The 26610-nt window shown below is 34.2% G+C and overlaps 1 pseudogene; it reads right to left on the bottom strand.

Moving 5' to 3' along the window:
• Positions 1-131: 131 nt before the first annotated feature.
• LOC121983849 lies at positions 132-24904 on the bottom strand (annotated as a pseudogene).
• Positions 24905-26610: the final 1706 nt, after the last annotated feature.

Below are 26610 nucleotides of genomic sequence, written 5' to 3' on the forward strand. Positions count from 1 at the left end.
TGAACTGCTTTGTATAATCAATTCAATTATTTGTAAACCTGGGAATGCAATTCGATGTCCTGTCTGTAGACAGCAGCCAGTTAGGTTTAAATGACTGATGATTCTTAAATCTACAAGTAATCAATTCTGTGTTTGGGGGAATTTTAGTTGCTTACACAAGGGAAGGTATTCAATACCAATATTGTTGGATGTACTTTGCCAAAAATTCACTTATTATATTTTTGCGAGAATAAATAATTGCCTACTCGTCTGAGCATTGCATGCTTGCAACTGAAAGGAAATTACTTTCTTCTTCGTTCAAAATCTCCTTTGATGATTGCCTGGAGGAGGGAAAGTTTGTTGGCATCACAGGTGATCTCAAATCCATTCTGCTGGGGGGTTCCCATGCTGCAAAAAGGGATTCCATGGTAGTCTTGCATTCGAGTATGTTCACCACAGCCGACATGGTGGGTCTTCGAGTTGGTGTTGGGTCGGTGCAAGTGAGAGCTAAGTTTAACATCTGCAACGCCTCTTCCTTCGAGTACTCTGAATCCAAGGCAGGGTCGACTAATTGGAGCAGATTACCCTGCTCCAAGAGAACATAAGCCTGTAGATCAGGTAGATGGAACAATTACAATCACTCAAATCACTAGCAAATGAGAATGTCCTAGAGATGTTACAAAAAGAAAGGTATCATTTGCATAAGATGCATGCACGAGCAATACGAGCAAAAAAGTAAACTCATTCAATTGATATAATTTACTTACCCAGTCAAGAAGAAATATAAATTCTTTCTTTTGCCAATAATTTGTGTTGCAGATTCCACTAATAGTTCTAACATGACCACTCCAAAACTGTAGACATCTGCTTTGTCAGTCAGGTAACCCCTCGTTGCATATTCGGGAGCCATGTAGCCCCTATAAGACAATAATTGTGAAACACAACTTATCCAATAATACTATACCTACTGACAGAAGACTTGAAACTTTGTAGTTATTAAAAAGCATGATAAAATTCTTAATCTACTAGGATCACTACAATAAGCAAAAAACATAGTTCTAGAAAGTATATAAGACATCATATGAGAAATAGTTATTGATACTATAAAGCATACAATAAATAGTAGTTATTGATACTAAGAGCTAATTTATCGCATCCTTGCTTGATTGTCACTCTAATGAGAAATAGTTTTCCAGAATATTCTTATCAATCATTAGCAATTACCGAACACAAGTTTGAATTCTCCTTATTTGTTCTCTATTGGCCTTTGCATAATAGTTCAATGTGAAGCCCGAAACAGGGCAAGCAAGCCAAGAATAAATCATCTGGAATGGAGAGCCATAATAGTTCAATGTGAGGCAAGAAACAGGGCAAGCAAGAATGAGCAACACTTAAAATCAACGAGAATGGAGAATATAGGAAGATGTGTGCTCTACTTAATTAATAAAAAATATTAATATTTCATTGCAATTGCATGTTTATCGTGGCTGTGTGTAGAAGCTTAATTTTTGCTGTCTATTAGTTAAGCAAAGATATGATACATCAATTTTCAACAATACAACAACAAGCAAATATTTATTCAGCACAAAGAATGGGTGATTGTCATGGACAAGAGCTTCTATTATATTGTATAATAGTAGTGCTTCTCTTAAGGCTGAAAGAGAAATTTATAAATTATATTACAACACATCATGCTTCATGAATTAGAGTGTTGAGCAATTAGACAACCAAAGGATAATACTAAGAAGAATATGTGAGATTTTAGGAAAGATAAGAATCCTAAGATCAAAATATTATTATTCAGGATCAATTAGATGAAGCTGGATTGATAAAATGAGAGAAAACACACTAGATGGTACATATATTAGAAGAAAATTGATACAGTATATACTTAAAGAGGTTGAATCAATTAGTTTTTAAGATTGAGGAGCAGAGGCAAAACAAAGAAAATTTTAGTTAACATAATTAAAAATGAATTTAAGAGACGAATATCACTAATGTTATAATGGCATACAGTTCAATGAAGAGTCCATATGCGTAACCTCAAATAGTTGAGAGTTGAAACTAGCACAACTAATCTGTATAATCTTTGAAACTTTTTTCCTGTAACAAAATCCTGCATTACATTGCATGACTTAAACTTTAAACTAAACATGTTTGGAGAATCATCGTATTAAGTAATCATGTGTATATGTATTGTTAGAATAAAAAGGTTCAAATCTTAATGGTTATTATCTGAGGTCATATTAGTCATGGGTGTCATGTATACAAGACGAGTAATCATATTATTCAACATTGAAATAAAACCTGGCTTTACACTAGTATCATGGTCAAGTACTTCCATCCACTTTTGTCATCCCCTACTCTTTCCTCTGTCATAATGAAACAAAACACCTTTCTCATGTATTTATCTTGAACAATCTGCCTTCCCTTTATTAGAGTTTTTTAGTCTTTGCTTTGTTCATGCCTTTTGACCTGAACATGAAAAACTTAAACTTCAGTTCTTTCATTGCAACTTTTCTTACTCGGAATCAAGTGTTGTGATCTAGTCTAGTGGATATCTTATTTTGTGGAGTATGCCTTGTATCTTAAATTCTTTCACACCTTAGCTTGTATCCATGCACCCTCCACCAACTTTGTGCTACCTCTCCTCTATAGTTGTCCAACTCTACTTCTCATCCAATACATGTGTATGATCGATGTAGGGACTTCACCAAATCCTCAAGTTCTACTAGTGACTTCATTCATAGACCCTCTTAAAATTGTTATTACCATTAGACATAAAACCTCAGCTATTCCTTTATAAAAAGTTAAGCCTCCACTATGTATCATGTTGCCCATTATGTTTGTACCACACATCATCACACATTTGTTTGGCTTTGTCTTTTGTGACAATTCATGTCTTACCACAAAATTCTAAGTGATCCCTATTGATATGTACCATGGATGAGCAGGCACATGCTCTTCTTTCACGTGATATATAAGAGCATTTTCACCATCTCTTAGAGTGAACATGTGACATGCCAATTGCATGTTCATGATATAGTATCTTCTAAATGGAAAATTGATTAAATTGTTTAAATTTTGGCTAATAATTATATATAGTTTACATGTGTCTTAAATGAATGCCAAATAAATTTTTATATGGCAATCTTGCTAAGAAAATCTTAGTGAAGTAACTAATAGATTATATTGTTGATCAGTTCAAGCAGACCGGATAGATCTTATTGGGAGAGTCTTATAGTCAAACTAGCGCGATGCCTCAATCTATGGCAGAGCGCTTTTCTTTCTTTGGCAGGTAGCCTAACACTTATCCTTAATGTTCTTACACAGTAACCTATGAAAAATAGCCTATGGAGATGATATAGATTAAGTCTTTACATACGGACCTCAGATTCCGTGTTCTAAAACATTGCAGATGCATTGTGAGAATCAAGTAGCCATTCATATTACTGGCAATCTGATGTTTCAAGATTTCGCACTTCATATTAATGTTTCACACTTTATTAGAGATGCTATTATTGCAAAAAAGAAGATTAGCACGCCATATACTTCTCCCAAAGACCACATTTAAGGGGCGGGCACATGGAGGCTAGGAGTGCCTCCCTTGAAAGAAAAAATAATGTTAATTTGATTCCCTTAAACTCATAATCCTATTATTCAACTGATTAGATATTGCTTATGGTTTTAGTAAGTCAGCAGGACCAATGTTTTCTGTTGATCAGCTAGGCAAACATGTATCTATGCTCTAAGCCTCTAACTTGAGGTGAGTTATATTAGACTTGGGAGTTGCATATACTTAAGGTTAATCACATTGTAAATACTGAAACAAAATTCTAGTTGATGTTGTTTGATATCAAGACTATTATGCATGCAATCTGAGAGTTCACCTTGTTCCTGCTATTCTAGTGCTGATGTGAGAATTCTCCTCTTCATCAAGCTTAGCCAACCCAAAGTCTGATATTTTTGCATTAAAATTTTTATCAAGCAGAATATTAGTTGCTTTGATGTCTCTGTGAACAATCTTTAATCTGGATTCCTCATGAAGATATGTCAATCCTCTTGCTATTCCCATACAGATATTGCACCGTGTCTGCCAGTCAAGATTTAGCCTATATTGCTCAGGACCTATTAATGCTGATTTGCTTAGTAAGTTGTCTAACATAACAACAAAGATAAATGTGTAAACAGAAAAATATGTAGTTACAGAAACTACCAAATAGAGCACGAGCAAGACTATTGTTTTCCATGTACTCGTATATTAGAAGTAACTGATCTCGCTCAATGCAACATCCATAGAGTTTCACAAGATTCGGGTGTTCTAGTGCAGATATCATGCCTATCTCATTTACAAATTCACGGTTCCCTTGCTTTGACTTAGCTGAGAGCTTTTTTACAGCAATTAGAGTTCCATCTGGCAGCATACCCTGGGAGTTATAGTTGTGCAAATGTTAACCTCCTACTATTACTGGAGGATTTTAAAGTTCAAGTGCAAGTAAAACAAGTAAAACTGTATGATTTAGCAACAATACCTTGTAAACAGGACCAAACCCACCCTCACCAAGCTTGTTTGAAATGTCAAAATTTTTTGTGGCAGCTTTGATTTGTTTAAAACTGAAGTATCCGGTCACCAATTCTATTCCTTTAAGTTCTGCATTAAAAATTAGTTTAATCATAAAGTTAAATGGATGTTAATATGTTATAACAATGGACTTGTTCCAAGCTCTGCAACCCATTTGGTAGATGGATCAGTACATATATATAAAAAGAAAACTAAGTTCCAAGAGAGAGTTTCACTGAGATCATAATTTTACAGAAAGCAACTCAACACAAAATAGATGGTGTATTGAATCTAGACGCACAAGATGACTTCATTTACAAATGTGGCCAATAGAAGTTGAATCTATTAAAATTGAAAACATGACGGTAAACAAAGTCAAAAATAACTACTTAGCATAATTAAAAGAAATTCACCTATTGCAACAAGAATGAGTGAATTAGTGTGAGATATCCCCATCATCCCACAAAGTCCACATCTTTCTTATTTTTCTTATTTTTAGGTGCCAAGCATAAAAGCTTGTGTTGTAAATTGTTATCATCTTATAGTTTACAAATTGAAACTTTTTTCTTGAATATCTCCTCCTCTCCATGTGTCTTGATCCTCTACTTCTGTTCTTTTCATATCACTTTTTTACCTCAACGTCCTTGAGCATCACCAAGTTAAGTGCTGGTGGTATAAACTTAATGGACTTCATTACATGTTTAAAGACCAAAAAATATACTACAACTTCAAAAGGGTAGGTCTAATATAGTATCCTAAATTGTTACAAAACTAATCCTATGGCATTGTGTGTTTATCTAGAGCAATGACTGATGATATGCACCTACATAGTGCAGACAAAAGCGTCTACTCAAAACCACCAGACTTGTAAATTTTATGTAAATTATGGATAATAAAAATAAAATAATGTCTTATAGGAAGCACTCTAGTATACAGTGGATACATCATATCCATCAACAAAAGTAATAACAAAGAAAAAGAACTAACATCAGAACAAGTCCATGAGAATACAGATCCCTTGAGGAACTTCTCCCCTCTTTGTAGGTTGTTCAAGCTCTCTTTCTAGCTAACAATGTTACATTTTTGGTCCTCCCCAGATTAGCATAGGCACTCAATGACAATGAACAACAGATAGAAAAATCAATGCTGAGACTTGAACAGAAGGCACTAAGAAGCAGCAGCAATACAAAATTTGACATCAGCAATATGTATGCAGTCCATCATTAGGCAATGCAACATCATTAATAAGAACCAAGTAAATTACGTTCATGAAATTGTCATAATAATATTTGGACTTATTAACACCTGTGATATCCATTGCATTCAAATTGCTCAAGGAAATTAGTTAATCATCCAGCTTAAAAAGTATTTGTACCAACAGGATAAGTACAAAGTGATTACTAGTCTACTTTACCATGGATTTATTCTAGATCCAAACCCATAGCAGTACATTATCAAACAAGAATATATATCTATAAAAAATGAAAATGACATCAAATAAGCATAAAAATTTCCACATTACCATTATCATGTTTTCTTCTTCTTGACAAAAGCAAAATTGGTAGTACAATTAGGACTGCTACAGTGCAGGCAGCAGCAGTAATGCCAAGAATAGCTCCAGTAGATAACTTATGTTGCGAAGCTTCTATACACATATCGGGTGAGAAGTCTACAGAGATAATAATTAGGTCATTTGTCACTGTAACTGTAAGCACAAAATTGAATCGGAGAGAACATAGTATGGACATTGAAGGCTCACTTGGTGTTACTGAAATGGCAGATATAAGAGGTCCATATACATTTCTATAAGGTATGGCGTGTGTGCCTTTTCCACCCCATTGTAAGTGAATTTCCAAAGTGCCATCTATATCGACATAAGTATTATTGAAGACCTCAATTTTTACTTTTCCATTGCCATGAGCTTCTTTTGCAATGTTATAGTCTCTCAGAACCTTCTGACCCTGCATAGTTATGAATAAATAAATTTCTTCAAAAATCGTATTCTTCAATCTAGCATAATGATGTCTAGCAAAGGCCATGTCTTCATATTGACTGAATAATAGCATAAGTCTGAAAAACCAGCTGCCATACTGGAAAATTTTCAGATTTTGGTGAATTGGAATTAACAATTTGCCTTAAAAATGCACATAGTGGATTAACTAGTGCCTGATATCTAAATTTTAATCAATTTCAAAAGAAATACTTAACTGACTTTTAGAGCATCAATCCATATTATCTAATTTTAAATACCGGTAATATTTTTGAGATATAAAATCACCATCACTCTGATCTGAATGAGCTAACAATTGTTAAACATTAGTTGGATAACAACCACACTAATGAGTTCATTTCAATATGTAAACTTGGCTGCATAGCAAATAGATTACGAAGATAGAGTTAACAACATAAGCATGAGAGTGGTACAGAAGCTGAAAAATGCAACTAAAATTTCTCATACAAAAACCACTACTGAAAAGACTGGGTATCTCAGTTTGAAACAGAGAACTAGGCATGCAATTAATGGAGGGATATAGATAATACTAAACAATTACCTGTATAGACACATCAAATATCCTCTGTCCAACACTTGGGAATGTTTGGTCATCAGTAAACATTATTTCAGCAAAGTGAAGCTTCACTGTGTAATTTCCATCATGTAAACAGAGACCATAGTACTTAAGAGAGAGAGGACTGAGCCTAGCAGTCATGTATAAATTGGGATTATCCATGTGCAATAATGAGGAATTTGTAGGTATAGCAATGTACTTCTCGCTATCATTGTTATGCTTGTCTCTATAGTAACCCGTAGAACTGTATGCCCATTTGCCATTGTCACCAGAATAATAAGATGGTCCTAACCGGTTTGTATCTGCTTCATATACATTACCATCAACAACTACATTTTTCCCTCCGCAATTGATGAATAAGTTGCAATCTGCAATCATTATGAAATCACTTTTGAATCTTCTTGATGCATCATTTTGCTCTAAAGGAGAATTAAAAAGAATGCTTTTGTCAGATAAGGGTACTAACTTCTCACTTCATCAGTGCAGGGGTGATTTCGCCTAAAACATGGTGCCACTCTATAAAAGAAACAAAAAAAGATACTACTTTTATTTTCTAAAGTCTAAACCAATTGTTAAATAAAAATGAACAGGCAGTAACTGATGCATCAAGAATAAGGTGGGAAGAAATTAACTTACAAATCATTGTGAATGGATGAATAACTAGAAAATAGATTCCTGCAATAAAAAATTAATAGTTGTTGGACATGAACAGTGTCTTGTTGGTATCCAGTAAACCACAACTTACACATTTCCTTGTTGACAACTAGATGTGACAGGCGAACCGTTGAAATTGTTATAAGAAAGATCACTGTTACATATGCAAGAATGAGGTCATGTGTTTCATGCTTAACATAAATTTGGAGATATAAGTGCCCTAGAAAGAGTTTCATACAAATTTTTAGCACTCTCCAAGATCCAGTCCGGTATTTTCCCACTAATCATGTTACTTGTAAGGTACCTACATGAAGACAGAATATATAATTTACTAGCAACATCATAGGTAAAATATATACACTGAATAGCCCATGAAGTAAATTTTCTTTTTTAACAACGGGCATGATAGAAAAACGATTACATGTAATTAATTGTTCCTAACAGTGCTTGATAGCTATCTGGAATTGGACCACTCAAGTTGTTGAAGCTCACATCTCTGAAATGAATCATAAAATTAATACGTTGAAATGAGACCAGACCAAAAAGGAAAAAAGTTTCCCTGAATGAAAAGGAAACTGAAATTAAATAATAGCAGCATATGCGTCTACAAATAAAGGATGCATTGTCAGTTTCTCCTTAGTTTGAGCAATTGCTTGATATGGAAAAGTAAAGAAAATATAAATATAACTTCACAAACATAGAAACTTACAAGGTTTTTAGTGGTAATTCTTTAATAAAATCAGGAAGGTGGCCGGTCATAGACAAATTCCTAAGAACCCTGCACGCAATTTACAATAGGTGTCCACTAGGGAGTGAAACAAAAACAAAAAAGATGAAAACATAGTATTACTATATTGGAACTTGGAAGGTTCATCTGAAAAACTAAAGTACTTACAGTCTATGTAACTTTTTCATATTTTGTAGAGCAGGAAAACTCCGAAGACCTCCTTTCAGATCAGAGACCCTCCTTAAGGACCAAATTAGCCAGTTTGTTAATAGTAGTAGTACAGAAATGTCAAGAAGAAAAAAGGATGGAAACTAAGCTCAAAACTCATACAACTGAAGAATTGATGTCAAATTTGAGAAGGTGGGAGGAAAAGGCCCCTCCATTAATGTTCCTTGAATATCCCTAATAGCAAATGGTTCAGAATTCAGGAAAACTACTAAAAACCCTGATGCTGGTAAAAATTGGAAGGCCAGATAACAAAGAACCAAGAGTACAGGTTCTTACAATCTGATGAGTTTTGTCCAGTTTCCAAAGAAGCTTGGAATCTTTCCAGATATTGGGTTCCCATCAATTACACTGAAATCAAATAAGAAATCGTCAGTACAAATAAAATAGCCCAATCATTTGGTATGGCAATTAACGGATTTGGGTAGATGGAAGGACCAAGCCACTGATATTTTCACAGGAACCATAAATCACTAATTAAATAAGTAGATGAAAATATATTACTCACAATTCTGTTAGATTTGTCAATTTGCCAAGTGAATCTGGTAATGGCCCTGTTAGGTTATTTGCAGAGAGATGCCTGACAAGAAAACAGGAAGAAACAAATAGATTGTAAAACCATTAATGACTAAAATAGGTAGGAACTGGGAAAAAAACCCAATGGCTGCTTTTATTAGTTGATTAGTTGGAGAATCATTGAGCATTAGCATTCCTCCACGGTTTCTTAATAAACAATATTGGTATTTCCAAGGAAAAAACTAAATAATTGTTTGAGGCTCATCTGTTTCTCATCACTTGATTCCATCTAGCCAAAAGATGAGGATGCAACACTAATGCAATTTCAAGGTTGTTAATTTGACATGGATAGTGCTTAAATATTTTCAGTTTATTAACAGAGTTTGATAGCTGGATTGGTGTAGGCCAGTGGTTGAAAATCTTTTGCAAGTTTCCATAACCTCAAATTAGAGCATGGGGCACAGTGCGACCCTTGGGGATTCATCACCAAAATCCCCCCACCTACCAGAAAGAACTCATGGGTCTCATTAAGGTTGTGCGCCATATATTCTGTTCCTTATTTTTTAAGTCATACTTTCTCCACTCACACAATTCAGTACACCTGAAGTGCATATTTGGGCAACAAATCCTCACACCAACACAATGAAAGTGGGTCAACAATCTTGCACATCATGCCTTCTGATGTGGCAGTTTTCTGCAGCCCTCACATGTTTCGTGGGTTAGGAATCATGCTGAGTTGTTGGTTAAAGTCAAGATGAGGTGGAAATACATGGGGAGCCAGACTCATCCTGCGGAACTCGGATCTAACCCGTCCGACTCTATGTGCTCTAACACCTTCACATTGTGCGCAAGTTGGTTTTGTATTTCCAACCAAAGCTACTCCCGTTTGATGCTATGAAATATGAGAGCCAATTTAATGTTGAATTGCAACAACTCGTAATGTAGATCAAAACAGTACCATTTGCAGTAAATGGTGGATAGCTTGATATTCATGGTTGATAGGTTTTCCAAATATTCTCACTTCCTTGCTCTATCACATCCTTAAAATGGTGATGTAGTAGTGGTCATAGACTGTCAGAGTCAATTTTAAGCTATCATGATCCCATCTGGTGGCCTTTAGTAGGAAGAGGAAAGAGGTAGAGAATGTCAGACATTAAAGATAGAAAGAGACGCTAGTGATGTACCTGACAAGGTCACACTCCATGAGGCAGAGTAGAATGAAAAGGGGAGGAAATTGCTTGCCTAACTTAATTATGATGCAGGGGTTTTATAGATGAGGCATTGAGTCTATATATTTGACTGATTTGATAGATGGGTTATGTGTTAAACTCCATAGTGATTGTTGTAAAGTCCAACAATCAACTGACTGAGGGTACTATCACTAGTTCTTTTCAAAAGGAATTATCAATCTTTGTAGCTTATATCAAATTCAACTTAGGGTGCAACCCTTAATCAGATGATAGAGCTAAGATAGTGAACAAATGAGTCGAGTAGGATCATTGATTTGTTGGCTTCATAATGTCTTGCTTTGGTTGATAATATTACAATGCACATACCACTTACATCTACAAACCACTCCATTCAAAGTAATCTATGCTTGGACTCCCCCTAAGCTCAAGTAATCTATACAAGGAATTGCATGGCTCGAGCCAATAGAAATCAAATAATGCTCTTGGCTCTTGCAAAAAGCCCAACAATTGATGTGTAGATTTAAAGGAAGAAATTGAAGGAAGAACTTTTATTAATGGCAAATAGTAGATTGATACAAAATTATTCGCTTGTACTCGCAATCACTCAAAACTCTTATTACAACTCCAAAAAACTCTCAATGCTCTGTTCTATAGATTGATAACATGACTCGGTCTAAACCCTAATATGACTTAATCTAAATCTAAAATAATAATAATGATAAAAGAAAGACCAAGCAACATTTTAGTTTATTCAATAAGGAAAATTTCCAATTAATCTATTCTAAAATTTATTCTAATAAAACTTTAGTTATCCCTAAAGATAAGGAGAAAGGCAGTGATTCTTCAATATGATGCAACATTACTATGACATAAACATCATGCTGTCTCCCTTGAAGTGGACAATTTTGTCTTGCTTAATCTACAACAATACTAACAACAGTTCATTCAGTAATGTTCAAATAAGAATTTTGTGGATCACTTCTTTAGGTCATTTCATATTACTCACATTGGGAACATTAGGTATGAGATTAATCTGCCACATGACTACAAATCCACTCTTTCATGTCTCATGTCTCAAAGAATTGAACAAGAAGAAAAGCAGAGGAACCTCATCCCTCAATCTATCCTACAGTTAAGGCTTGTTCAATCCACCTAGATTATATCTCAGGTGTCATGTTAATCTTTCAATTATTTTAATATAAAACAAAATAAATAACAAAGATTAATTATATCTTTCAAGATAATAATTTTACAGTGTCTAAGATTAACTAAACTAGCCTAAAAATTGTGTTATATGATATAAATGTTAATAAAATCTTTTAAAGTTAATTTACTTAGTAAATTTAGCAATTTGTATCACTCATTTATATTCAGGTTGTGTCATGGCTATTTTGAATTTTATCCCTATTAATTGAATTTGATGTTAATTCAATTTTTTTCTTATTTATTGTATCAAATCTAAAGGCAATTCAAAACTCTTCCTAGTATAGTGCTCAGGTTGATAACCAATAAAGCCTCTCATATTGTTAGAGTGTATACTAAAAGCCTAGCTTTTGGTATAAACATTTATCTAGAAATAAGAATCACATTAGTCAAATATCTACATTTATGATAAATGTAGTTGTTCAATTAATTTATATTGTAGATAACATGGTGTGTGGTGTCACACACAGAGGATCATGTTATCAGTACCTTATAAATTATAAACAGTAGCTCACGACCATAATGGAAAGGAACAAACTATTGGAAGGTCGTAGTGTAATTAGGTATTAGTTTATCTTAACTATATAATTACACTAGTACACTTAGAGTGTATTGAGTAGGACCATTAGAAGTCGTTTCTTTTATACTGACTTTATAAAGAAACAAAGACCTCAGTTATTATGGAAGTGTGTGCTCTTAATCCTAATATAATAACAAGCACATATATTTGATATTTATTTCTTTAATTTATCAATGGGTGAGATTTAGTTCGATGAATCAATAAGCGATAAGTTGGGAAATGATATCACTTATAGTGTGTGTTGACTATAGAAGAAACCGTGTCCTAGTGATCTAGGTTGAGAATGTCCCCAAGAGGAGCTCGGATTGTCATGTTAAACCCTGCAGGTGGACTTAGTCCGACATGACGATTAGTTGAGTGGTACTACTCTTGGAGCTAGATATTAATTAAGTGAGTTGTCAGAACTTACTTAATTAGTGGACATTGTTATCTTAAACACAGGGAGACTAACACACTCATAATAAGAAGGAGCCCAAAATGTAATTTGGGATTGATGCGGTAGTTCAATAATAGTTCTTTAGTGGAATGAATTATTATTGATGAAATTTAGTTGTGTGTTCAGGGCGAACACGGGATGCTTAATTTCATCGGGAGACCAAAACCAATTCCTCCTCTCGGTCCCTATCGTAGCCTCTAGTATATAGAGATTTATACCCACCGCATACCCACCTTCTTACCCATCCAATGGGGCCGGCCAAGCTAGCTTGGAACCCAAGCTAGGGCCGGCCAAGACCAAGTGGATGAGCCATGTAGGTGGCCGGCCAAAGCTTGGGTCCCAAGCTTAGGTGGCCGGCCACTAGAATATTAAAAGGATTTTTATTAAAATTATTTCTTATGTGGATATCATGATTTTAAAAGAGAGTTTAAAAATTAAAATTCCTTTTATAGTTTTCTACCAAAGATTAAGAGAAGAGATTAATCTCTTTCCTTATTTGTAGTTTAAAAGGATGATTTTAATTTTTGGTAAAAACTTTCCTTATTTGTAAATCATCTACATGTTTAAAAGAGAGTTTAAAATTTGAAATCTTTCCTTATTTGTTGATTAAAGGAGGATTTTAAATTTTAAGAAAACTTTCCTTTTAACCATGTTCATGATTTAAAAGAAAGTTTAAAAATTAATAATTCTCTTTTATTAGTTTCTATAAAAGATTGAGAAAAGATTTGATATCTTTCCTTATTTGTAGATTAAAGAGATTTTAATTTTTAGAGATAACTTTCTTTTATCCACATGTTTAAAAGAAAGATTTTAATTTATTAAATTTCCTTTTATAAACCAATCATGAAGGGATTAAATTATTGGAGAAATTTTATAAATTTCGGAGACAAATTAGGAAGTTTTAATTAATTAAAACTCTCCTTGTTTGTAACTTTAGTGTGGCCGGCCAAATTGAAAAAGGAAAATTATTTTAATTAAATAAATTTTTCCTTTTCATGGCAAAAGAATTAAGGAAGTTTTAATTAAATTTTATTTGCCAAGACCAATGATTATAAAAGAGGGGTAGAGAAGGCTTCATGGTGAACAACCTCTATTATTTCTCTCCTCTTTTCGTTGTGGCCTGCCAACCTCTCTTCCTCTCTTCCTCTTGGTGGTGGCCGAACCTTCTATTTGCTTGGAGCTCTTGTGGTGGCGGATACTACTTGGAGAAGAAGAAGAAGGAGGAGAGAAAGCTTGTATCCCTTGGAGCTTGGTTGGTGGAAAAGATCTTCATCTTTGGAAGCTTTGTGTCGAAACTTGAAGAAAGGAGAAGAAGGTGCTTTGGTGGATTCTCATCTCGGAAGATCGTTGCCCACACAACGTCCGAGGTTAGAAGAGGAATACGGTAGAAGATCAAGAGGTCTTTCTAAAAGGTATAACTAGTATTTTTCTTTCCGCATCATACTAGTTATTTTTGGAAATAATACCAAATACAAGAGGCTTACGATTCTAGTATTTCGAATATGTTTTTCGAAGTTGTGTTCTTTTGTTTTATTTTCCTTGTGATTTGATTGTTCTTTTCGGTTAACCTAAAGTTATTTTAGGAAATTAAATATTAGATTTCTATAAAAGGTTTTGTCTAGTCGGTGGTGGTTGCTCCCATATCCAAGAAGGTCATGTGCCTCGCCACGTCAGTACTGGGAACCGATTATGGAAATTAATATTTAATGGAATTAATAACTTAAGGTGATTTGGGTCGAACGTGTTAAGTTCCGCAGGAGATCCAAGTCAAAACCTAAAAGAACAAATAGATTAAGTTTTGGATCAAACGTGTTAAGTTCCGCAGGCGATCCAAAATTTAATTTAAAAGAACACATGGTAGCTAGGAAAAGGTTCAGACCTTTGTACAAAATTTTTGTACAGTAGAACCTCTAGGCTTTCCGAGTAGCAACCAACAATTGGTATCAGAGCTAGGGTTTTGCCTCTGTGTATTTGGTATTAGTTTAATTATGCACATGTCATACATAATTTAGGCAGGTTAATAGTAGGATGTGCTAACTTTGTGGATGCAGGATCCAACTATTATGGCTTTTAGTTATTATGTGTGATTGGACCCTTGGACATGTCAAGGGCATTTATCTGTGTGTGCATGATTGTATTAAAATACAGCAGGAGCTGTATTTAGTTTTATTAGGATTTTATTTTTGATCTAGATACATGTACATTCCTTTTATGGAATATAGGATCAAAATGTAAAATTCTATTTATGTCATGGATCGAATCTTGCAAAGCGTGGAACCTTCTAAGGACCAGAGGCGCAGTGGAACTAGGAGCAAGATGCGACAGCTAGACCCGATGGCGGTGGCCAAATATGGCAGCAGCTTGGGATGACAACACACGGAGGACAACTAGAGATAAAAGCCATAATAGTTGAAAATTAGATTTTCTATTTATTGCTTTTATATGTGTGCATGTTAGTATACATGACTAGTAGGCTAGCATAGTCAAAATTCCTCGTTTATAAATAACTAAGTGGAGAGAGATTTTAAATAAATCCACGGTCTCCATTCTTGGTTTGTAAGTGATGCAAACAAACTTCGCGTTGGCTCGAGTGCCTTCCTCCATAACGGATGAGCTTGTTTGTGGATCACTGGAAAGACTTCCATTTTGGATGACTATAGGAAGTTAATTAAGGCGTGTGATCTTCCCCAACGGAAGGGCATAATCTTATTAATGGACTTAGTGTCAAGTAATGGTATACACTTAGACACATCTAATAGTATCCTCCCCATCGGAGTCACTACTATTATTTGTGTGACCAAATGCAACCAACTATTAATTTGTCATAAAATTAGGTTGACAAGATAATAAAATTAAAGGGTAAAACCCTCTTACAAATGATTGATTTTGTATACGTCCACACTAATGTGGCATACAAAATTAACGGTGTTCGAGCTAATTTTATTTGTCATAAAGATACGTTGACAAGATAGTTAATGGGTAAAACCCTCTTATAAATGTTGAATTTGTATACGTCCACACTAACGTGACATGCAAAATTCACGGTGTTTGAGGTATTGGTAAATTTAAATAATATTGTTTGACGAATCAATGTTATTTTAAATTCAAAGAGTTTTGACCAAATATTTGATCAAAGACAGATCAACTATTAATTTTATTTGTCATAAAGTAAAGTTGACGAGATAATAAAATTAATGAATAAAATCTCCTCTTCGATTTTGTATACACAAAATTCATGGAGATTTTAAAGGAGTTGATCTTGACCAAATGTTTTTGTGATTCTTAGGATGTTTGTCAATCCCTAGTAGTCTTACTATAGAAAAAGACTTAGTAGTCCCAATTGTAATGATTGGAAATAGGACTTGGACATTAAGGTAGACTGTCTTCTTAGAACTAAGAACAATTTAAGTGTATTTAATTCATTAGTTGAAACATGTCTAGTGGTGTTATCTACCAGAACCTGGAGTGTAGATCCCGGTTGCCGTTGAACCTGTAAGCAATTCATTGCAGGGTTCCAGGAAAAACCCCACAACTAAATGAAAGGTAAATCACCGTCCACATGGGCACTACTGTAAAAGTGGTAACTGTTGCAGTGGGAGATGTTTATCCTTTGATAAGAATAAAATATGGATTTTAAGTAATTGTCTTTACGTACCAAGTTTAGAAAGAACCTGATTTCAGTTTCTAAACTATTATAGATATTATGTCTATTTTGATAACAAAGTTGTTATCAAGAAAAATAGGAAAGTTATCTATTCTGGTATGATGGTTGACAATTTATAATCCAATAACTCCCACGATGCAACAAATGGAAATTAGTAACACATCTTCTAATTTTAAGAGAAAGCAACCTTCGGAAATGAACCAATTATATCTTTGGCATCTAAAGCTAGGTTATACTTGAGTAGGATTCATTGGTAGCTGATGAACTTTTGGGTTCATTGGTAGTGGAAATCTTTCCAACTTGCGAGTCTTACTTGGAAAAAAAATAACCAAGAAGCTTTTAAGTCCAAGGGGTATGGAGTCAAAGATATGTTGAAATCGGTTCATTGTGATTTGTGTGATCCTATGACTATCCAGATAAGAGGTAGTATTGAATATTTTGTCTAATTTATAGACAACTATTCAAGATACAAATAAATTTACTTAATGTACCGCAAGACTAAGTACTTTGATTAGTTCAAAGAGTACAAGGTTGATGCGGAGAAATAAAGTAAAAAGTCACTATGGAAGATCGTAGTGGCAAGTACTTCTTGAGAGATTTTAGGAGTCACTTATCGAAGTTGATTTCAATCCCAACTAATACACCCCAACAGAATGGTGTAGTAGAAAGAAGGTAAAGAACTCTTATGGAATAATTAGATAGATGATGAGTTATTCAGATAATTACCAAATTTGTTTTAAGGATAAACTCTGAAAATGAAAGTGAACATAGTGCCTTCCAAGTCATAACTCTCTACTCATATAGAATTGCTGAATAGGCGTAAGCCTATTTTGAAGCATATTCGGATTCGGGTAATCTAGCACATATGTTAAAGAGAGATAATGATAAGTTGGATAGGAGTTCACTTGTTTGTAAGTTATCCTAGATAAAAAAAGTAGGTTTATAGTCTTAAAAATCAGAAGGTCATTGTTAGCATCAATGACTGATTTTTAGAAAAGGACTATATAATAAATCACGTGCTCATAAGTAAATTTGTTCTTAAAGAAATAATAAAGGACATGTCTAACCTAGTACCAACTGTACAAGATGAGATACCACAAGAAAACTACAACACGTATCACATATGATACACAATTGCAGAAAATGCCTTGTCGTAGTGGGAGGGTTGTTAGGCAACCTAAATAGGTTCATGTTTTGGGAGAGTTTTTGGATTCGATCCCTGGAGGACATGAACCTGATCTCCGGTCATATGATGAAGTACTCCAAGATAAAGATGCAGCATCTTGGCAAAGAGTAATGAATAACAGAATTAGAATATATGTATTCTAATAAAATCTGGAAGCTTATAGAATCACCAAATGGTGTAAAAGCCGTTGGGTGTAAAAAGGTATATAATAGGAAAAGAGGGATAGACAGGAAGGTGGTAACTTTCAAAGCAAGACTTGATGAAAAAGGAAACTTTTTCACTGGTAGCCATGCTTAATTCTATCCGGATTCTTTTATCTATTTGGCAAGTGGATGTCAAGACAGCATTCCTCAATGGAAGTCTTGAAGAAAGCATCCATATAAAGCAACCAGAAGGGTTCATTGCAAAGGGCTAAGAGCATCTTGTGTGCAAGCTCAATCAGTCTATGGACTGAGGTAAAGCTTCAAGGTCTTGGAACATCCGGTTTATCAAAGTAATCCAGATCTATAGATTTAGTAACCGGATAAGTCTTGTGTATACAAAAGGTGTGATGGAAGCGTGGTGGTATTTCTTGTACTATACGTAGATAACATTTTTGGTAGTTGGAAACAATATCAAAATGTTGTCAGAAGTAAGGGTATGGTTGTCCAAACAATTCGATATAAAGGACTTGGGAGAATGTATATATTCTTGAGATCAAAGTGATAAAGGATCGCAAGAAAAAAAAAAATATTTTACTTATCCCAAGCTTGATACATCGGAAAAATCCTTGCTCATTTTAAGCATGCAAAACTCCTAGAAAGGTTTCTTACCTTTTAAGCATGGAGTGTCTTTATCTAAAGAGATGTCTCCGATGACATCAAAGGAGATTGAGGACATGTAGGCAGTTCTTTATGCTTCGGCAGTTAGACAACCTAATGTATGCTATGCACGAGATCAGAAATCTGTTTTGCCAAGGGCATAGTTAACAGATATCAATGTAACCCTAGACAAGGACATTGGACTGCAGTAAAACATATATTAAAGTACCTTAGAGGAACTAGAGATTATATGCTAGCTTACAAGGCAGTTAATTTGGTCCCTGTGGGTTGCATGGATTTTGACTTCCAATCGGATAGGGACAATAATAAGTCAACCTCGGGGTTTTGTGTTTACTTTAGGAGGTAAAGTCATAACTATGGAAGAGTGATAAGCATAGGTGTTTTTCTGGACTCCACCATAGAAGCTGAGTATATGGCAAGCCTCTGAGGTAGCCATAAAAGCTGAATGACTTAATTACCTCAAGATAGACTTAGATATGATTTCTAGTTTGTCCAAAGATTATTACAATTTATTGTAATAATAATGGTGCAGTAACAAACTCGAAGAAACCATGAGTCTATAAGGCAAGTAAACACAATAGAGCGCAAGTACTACCCAATACGAGAAATCGTATAAACGAGGAGAAGTTGTTGCCGCCTAGAATGCATCAGATGATGACCTATAGATCTTTTCACTAAGGTCCTTAAAGCAAGAGCTTTTGATGGACATGTTGAAGGGTTGGGAATCAGATGTATGGCAGCGGATATGGCAGCTTAGTCTTTTAGTATAAGTGGGAGATTGTTAGAGTGTATACTAAAAGCCTAGCTTTTGGTATAAACATTTATCTAGAAATAAGAATCACATTGGTCAAATATCTAGATTTATGATAAATGTAGTTGTTCAATTAATTTATATTGTAGATAACATGGTGTGTGGTGTCACACACAGAGGATCATGTTATCAGTACCTTATAAATTATAAACAGTAGCTCACGACCATAATGGAAAGGAACAAACTATTGGAAGGTCGTAGTATAATTAGGTATTAGTTTATCTTAACTATATAATTACACTAGTACACTTAGAGTGTATTGAGTAGGACCATTAGAGGTCGTTTCTTTTATACTGACTTTATAAAGGAACAAAGACCTCAATTATTATGGAAGTGTGTGCTCTTAATCCTAATATAATAACAAGCACATATATTTGATATTTATTTCTTTAATTTATCAATGGGTGAGATTTAGTTCGATAAATCAATAAGCCCGATAAGTTGGGAAATGATATCACTTATAGTGTGTGTTGTTTATTATAGAAGGAAACTGTGTCCTAGTAATCTAGGTTGAGAATGTCCCCAAGAGGAGCTCATAAGGATTGTCATGTTAAACCCTGCAGGTGGACTTAGTCCGACATGACGATAAGGTTGAGTGGTACTACTCTTGGAGCTAGATATTAATTAAGTGAGTTGTCAGTAACTTACTTAATTAGTGGACATTTGTTATCTTAAACACAGGGAGACTAACACACTCATAATAAGAAGGAGCCCAAAATGTAATTTGGGATTGGTGCGGTAGTTCAATAATAGTTCTTTAGTGGAATGAATTATTATTGATGAAATTAAGTTGTGTGTTCGGGGCGAACACGGGATGCTTAATTTCATCGGGAGACCAAAACCAATTCCTCCTCTCGGTCCCTATCGTAGCCTCTAGTATATAGAGATTTATACCCACCGCATACCCACCTTCTTACCCATCCAATGGGGCCGGCCAAGACCAAGTGGATGAGCCATGTAGGTGGCCGGCCAAAGCTTGGGTCCCAAGCTTAGGTGGCCGGCCACTAGAATATTAAAAAAGATTTTTATTAAAATTATTTCTTATGTGGATATCATGATTTTAAAAGAGAGTTTAAAAATTAAAAATTTCCTTTTATAGTTTTCTACAAAAGATTAAGAGAAGAGATTAATCTCTTTCCTTATTTGTAGTTTAAAAGGATGATTTTAATTTTTGGTAAAAACTTTCCTTATTTGTAAATCATCTACATGTTTAAAAGAGAGTTTAAAATTTGAAATCTTTCCTTATTTGTTGATTAAAGGAGGATTTTAAATTTTAAGAAAACTTTCCTTTTTAACCATGTTCATGATTTAAAAGAAAAGTTTAAAAATTAATAATTCTCTTTTATTAGTTTCTATAAAAGATTGAGAAAAGATTTGATATCTTTTCTTATTTGTAGATTAAAAGAGATTTTAATTTTTAGAGATAACTTTCTTTTTATCCACATGTTTAAAAGAAAGATTTTAATTTATTAAATTTCCTTTTTATAAACCAATCATGAAGGGATTAAATTATTGGAGAAATTTTATAAATTTCTGGAGACAAATTAGGAAGTTTTAATTAATTAAAACTCTCCTTGTTTGTAGCTTTGGTGTGGCCGGCCATGTAAATTGAAAAAAGGAAAATTATTTTTAATTAAATAAATTTTTCCTTTTCATGGCAAAAGAATTAAGGAAGTTTTTAATTAAATTTCCTTATTTGCCAAGACCAATGATTATAAAAGAGGGGGTAGAGAAGGCTTCATGGTGAACAACCTCTATTATTTCTCTCCCTCTTTTCCTTGGTGTTGTGGCCGGCCAACCTCTCTTCCTCTCTTCCTCTTGGTGGTGGCCGAACCTTCTCTATTTGCTTGGAGCTCTTGTGGTGGCCGGATACTACTTGGAGAAGAAGAAGAAGGAGGAGAGAAAGCTTGTATCCCTTGGAGCTTGGTTGGTGGAAAAAGATCTTCATCTTTTGGAAGCTTTGTGCTTGGCCGAAACTTGAAGAAAGGAGAAGAAGGTGCTTTGGTGGATTCTCATCTCGGAAGATCGTTGCCCACACAACGTCCGAGGTTAGAAGAGGAATACGGTAGAAGATCAAGAGGTCTTTCTAAAAGGTATAACTAGTATTTTTCCTTTCCGCATCATACTAGTTATTTTTGGAAATAATACCAAATACAAGAGGCTTACGATTCTAGTATTTCGAATATGTTTTTCGAAGTTGTGTTCTTTTGTTTTATTTTTCCTTGTGATTTGATTGTTCTTTTCGGTTAACCTAAAGTTATTTTAGGAAATTAAATATTAGATTTCTATAAAAGGTTTTGTCTAGTCGGTGGTGGTTGCTCCCATATCCAAGAAGGTCATGTGCCTCGCCACGTCAGTACTGGGAACTAATTATGGAAATTAATATTTAATGGAATTAATAACTTAAGGTGATTTGGGTCGAACGTGTTAAGTTCCGCAGGAGATCCAAGTCAAAACCTAAAAGAATAAATAGATTAAGTTTTGGATCAAACGTGTTAAGTTCCGCAGGCGATCCAAAATTTAATTTAAAAGAACACATGGTAGTTAGGAAAAGGTTCAGACCTTTGTATAAAATTTTTATACAGTGGAACCTCTAGGCTTTCCGAGTAGCAACCAACAATACCCATGCTCAAATTTTCTTAGAAGCTCCCTATCAGGGAGTGGTTTAAGAAACCTTACACTATTGTCACGGGCAAGGGTTGATTGTTGAGCATATCGACACTTCAGCAATGATAAATGAAGAATGCAAAAAAAAAAAAAAATCTAAATGCAATACAATGTCGAGTCCTGAAAGAAGTAGCAAGGGTAGATTCTACCATCTTTGTCCATATCAAAAAGACTTGGTCATCAAGGGACCTATGTCAAGTAAGAGGATTTGTATGAGGAAATTGTCAGAGAGGCATGACAACACATAAAGAGAAAAGGTCGGACAAGCTATGTAAGGAAGTTGGGAGAGGATGATAAAAAGGTGTGTGTGTGAAAGGTGAAGGGGATAGACTGAATGTGAGTGAGGGAATCAAAGGATGGAGTGTGAAAGTGTGATGCAGGATCGACCCAAGAAGGCCTCCTGAATTTCAAAAGGTCATAACTTTTAACTTGGGTATCAAAACAAGGCGTCGTTTGACTTGAATCGAAGTTCGTTTAGAGACCTAGATTTGTGACCAGGTGTACTCCATAACCCCCAAATTTTGGATCCGAAAAACATCGTTTAGGGCCATTTTGGAAGCTCCAAACATCTAGTTTATTATTTTTGATAATTTCTATTTTTTTGGTATTTAGGATATTTTGGGTAGTTTTTTTGTTATGAGTTAGGTTTGTCTATATAAACGTCTGTTTAGTTGTTTGAGTGATTATCCTTCATTATTGAATAAAATTTTCTTTTTTGGAAAACCTTAAGAACAGCGGTTTCTCTTCTTGTTTTCTTCACAAATCCTCCTCATCAGCCTTTAGGGTACTCACTATTCCACTAGACATCAAAGTCAACTAGGTATGGCCCCATTGATCCATTAGACTTTTATTTTTAGGTAAAGTTATTTAAGACTTGGTTGCTAGGCATTGACATTGTCATTGATATAGACTATTGGGTTCCATTTACATGGGTGGAAGGATAAGAGGAGGGAGAGGGGAAGGGAAAGACTCACAAATCTACACATAATGTATATGAATCACTAATGTACATCTTGGTGTCATATCATCTCTATCTCCCTCTCGTCTCCTTCCAATCTTTCCACCAAAGAAACCCCATCCATAAAAAGAAGATAGGATATGATCATCATGTTACAAAAAGTTAGTCTTTCTAAAGACATCCTCAATTCCATTCACGAGTTCACTTCTATCTTTCTTCTTCTCATAACAAATAGTTAGGCGAAATAAAAGAAGTTTTGGCAATGACCAATCCTCTCAACAACCAGACAATGCCTTTAAACCCATATTAGATCCATTGGTTCAAGTAGCTTAATTGTGAACATAAGACCATTAGTAGAAGGCATTTGGTTTGGCCAAATTTTAGATCGGTTCAATAAAACATTCCAATCTGAAACTGCAACCAGAGGGATGCCTTCTAAGTTTCCCCTGCAGTAAACTATCGACCATATACCTAATGGAGCAATCATGAAAAATATGGGAAAATTGCAAAACACTTCATGTTATCTTTTCAAAATGTTAGATATTACCTCTCAACAATTCTCAATTTTTTTTGTTTGTAGTTTGATTGAACATAGTCATATACCAAAGTCACATACAATCCTTATTACTGTATGTCACAATGAATGGTCTATAAATCTCACATATCATCCACTAAATTATTGAGTGAGAGAAATGCTTACAATAAATTTAAGTTGATGAGGTTGCCAAGAGATGCAGGTATTGGGCCTTGTAGTTGGTTGCTTTCCAAAGTCCTGCAGCAAAATAAATCTACATAACATCAGAGAGTGTCTAGAAAAAGAGTTCAAGAGAAGAAAATGATCAAGGTAAGCACAGTTCGAGAAGTGTGGTGATGTTCCCCAGTTCCTCTGGAATTGTCCCTGACACGCGATTTCCTAGCAGTGACCTGCAAAGAAGAGTTTCTTGTGTTGCTTTTTTTCATTTAATTTTTCCAGAGTTTAGAAACAGAAAGATAGAAGAAAGCAATTAACTATATTACAATTTGGTCAGAGGAAGAGAAGCCCATGCACTTGGAATAGTTCCATTGAGATAGTTTCGTGGAAGGTCTCTATTAAACAAACAAGCAACAAATTTTGTTCAAAAGTATCAACAATTCAAACAAAATGTCATTTCTATAGCCAAAATGAGCAATATAGCCAATAAGAGAAGGACTCGAGCATTCAGTCACATCCTATCTCATTTCTAGGACTTACAACACTTGCAAGGAGGTAAGGTTGGCAAACTCATCTGGCAGAACACCAGTCAAGTTCTGACCTTTCAGCTGACTAAGACATCAAATCAAAGATGCAAGAATGAGGTTAAGTTAGATGAGAATTTAGATGCATTATTAAAAGGCAGAGAAGTTGACTGGTGTACATGCTAGTCACATGGCAAAGACTCATGGAGGTGCTGCAACTGCATGTGAGATTGCTCATAATGTACTCAGAAGTAGTTGGTGCTATTTCTACCCATCCAGCATTTGTGCTGCATGGATCTACTGAGAAATTCCAGTTTTTTTTCCAACTTAGAGGCTATCACCCTCAATGCACGAACTGTCAAACAAAACAAAACAAAACAATTTATGTATGATTCTATGTGTGCATTTACATGATCAATTTTACAGTTCATATTTATGGTACATGAAAAATTGCCAAACTACTTAGAGCTTCAAGTGCTCTTCCAACTAATACTTCCTACGATTGAAAATTTACTAATTTTTACAGACAATGTACTTGCTGAAATAGAAATTTCTTTTCCTCATTAAAAAAAGGGAAAATTACTTATACATGTAGCCTACTAGTCTATGAGGTAGAAATCAGCAAATAATTCAGACTAAAAAGGAACATAATACCTTCTCCCGGATCTAGTTGCTGGGCTTGGCATCCGTGTTCTTGAATCAAGCTCAAGAAGAGAAGCAGATAGAAGATGATAAGATTAAACTCACTGCTACAGCAGCCACATGAAAACAATCTGAAAGATCTCTGCTTCATTATTGTCCTTTTCTAAGTCGATCGTCACCACGACTAAAATCTTGAAAGAACTGCCATCTTTCACACCTCCTTGAGTAGGAAGTAGCTTCTGGTCTGCGTGAACCGTTTAGTGATAAAACCAGCAGCTCACTCTTTGACAAGAAATTATTTAATGCTGTTCTATGGCTACAGTCGACATTGAAGTTTTGTTCTGCAGCTTGACAAGAATTTTCTTTGTATTTTTTTTGTGGCTAGTACAATCATAAAAAAGGGGTGTGTTTTTTTTTTTGTATTTATACACTAATTTTAAAATAAATTAATATGATTTTTAAAGTACTTTTATGTGTATATAACTTTAAGTTACTATTAAATTAAAATCGTAGTAGGTAGTAGGGCTAGGGATGGCAATGAGTCGGGGCGGGGGCGGGATTGTCATTCCCATCCTCGCCCCGTTTTCATTTTTTCAGATTCGAGAATTCCCCGAATCCGAATCCATGGGGATCAAATCCCCATCCCCGCTCTCATCTCCGCCTCATTCCCAAATTTAATTTATATTATTATTATTATATAATAATAATTATTAATGATAATATTAATATTAATATCAATATTAATAATATTATTATTAATAATATTTTCAAAAATTTTAATATTAATATTAACACTATTATTAATATTTTTTTAAAAAAATCATGTTATTATTTATTAATATTAATAATAATAATATTCGGGGCGAATTCAGGAATGGGGATAGTATTCCTATACCCGCCCAGAACCCATCCCATCTCCGAAAAATCTGGGATCCTCATCTTCATTTCAGGTTTTTCCCGCGGGGCCTCAAATTCGTGGGGAAAATTGTTATCCCTAAGTAGTGCACTATCAAATTATATGATGTGATAAGGGGCTATTAAATTTTATTATATATAATATACAATTATATTTAGGCATTACCCAAATTTAATGGAGGTGTTGGTATAATTACATTTGAGGCGTTGTATTGTATTAAAAGCAATACTAAATTTTAACAAAGTTAAAATTATATCATATCTACTATTATATTTTTATTATGTATATTAAATTATATTATATGCATTAGTAAAAAACTAAGTATAAAAGTACTACATAATAGACCTTTATAAAGTTTTCTTTTTATTGATGTAGTTCACGGAGTCCTTAAAAAAAAACCTATACTCTCTCAAAATAAGTTAAATTATAGAGGGTATTTGTCTTAGCAAATACCTAATGAGATATTTTACCCATGTTAAAAATTAATTTCAAGACTTATTAAAATAATCATAGTCCGTTTAAAATTATGTAAAGAAAGATAAATCACAGGATCAATTTATATAGTACTTGTGCTCATTAGAAATTAATTTTTATTTTAATTCAGGTATTCAGTTTTTCAAACTGACTAATACTGAAGATGATTGGTCCAGTCCCAAAAAAATTTTCCATCAGTCATCAAAGTAAATCAAGAAATATTAATGGAGGCTCATTCAAACAACAAACATTCTTAGGCTGTTTCTCACCAAAGGAAAAATCCCTTATAATACGACATAGATTAAGATTCAAATCATAAATTCCTTTATTATTCATTAAAGGATTTAACTATTATACCATTACTCCATGGATAAATTAATCTTTTTCTACTATAGTAAAGGTATCATTCTCTGATTAATTGGGTTAGACGATAATTTAATTTCCAGGATAGTAAAAAAGGTGAAATTCATCACCTAATGATCCCACACGGATAATTCCATGACCATACATGAAAAGATAAATTGATAAATTATAATTGACCAGTATAAAAAGAATTATTCATTCAACTTGATCGACTCTTATCTATTATAATAAATTTGTCTCATAGTAACCAACTCA

The sequence above is a fragment of the Zingiber officinale genome, chromosome 5B (genome assembly GCF_018446385.1).
Source record: "Zingiber officinale cultivar Zhangliang chromosome 5B, Zo_v1.1, whole genome shotgun sequence".
Classification (NCBI taxonomy): Eukaryota; Viridiplantae; Streptophyta; class Magnoliopsida; order Zingiberales; family Zingiberaceae; genus Zingiber; species Zingiber officinale.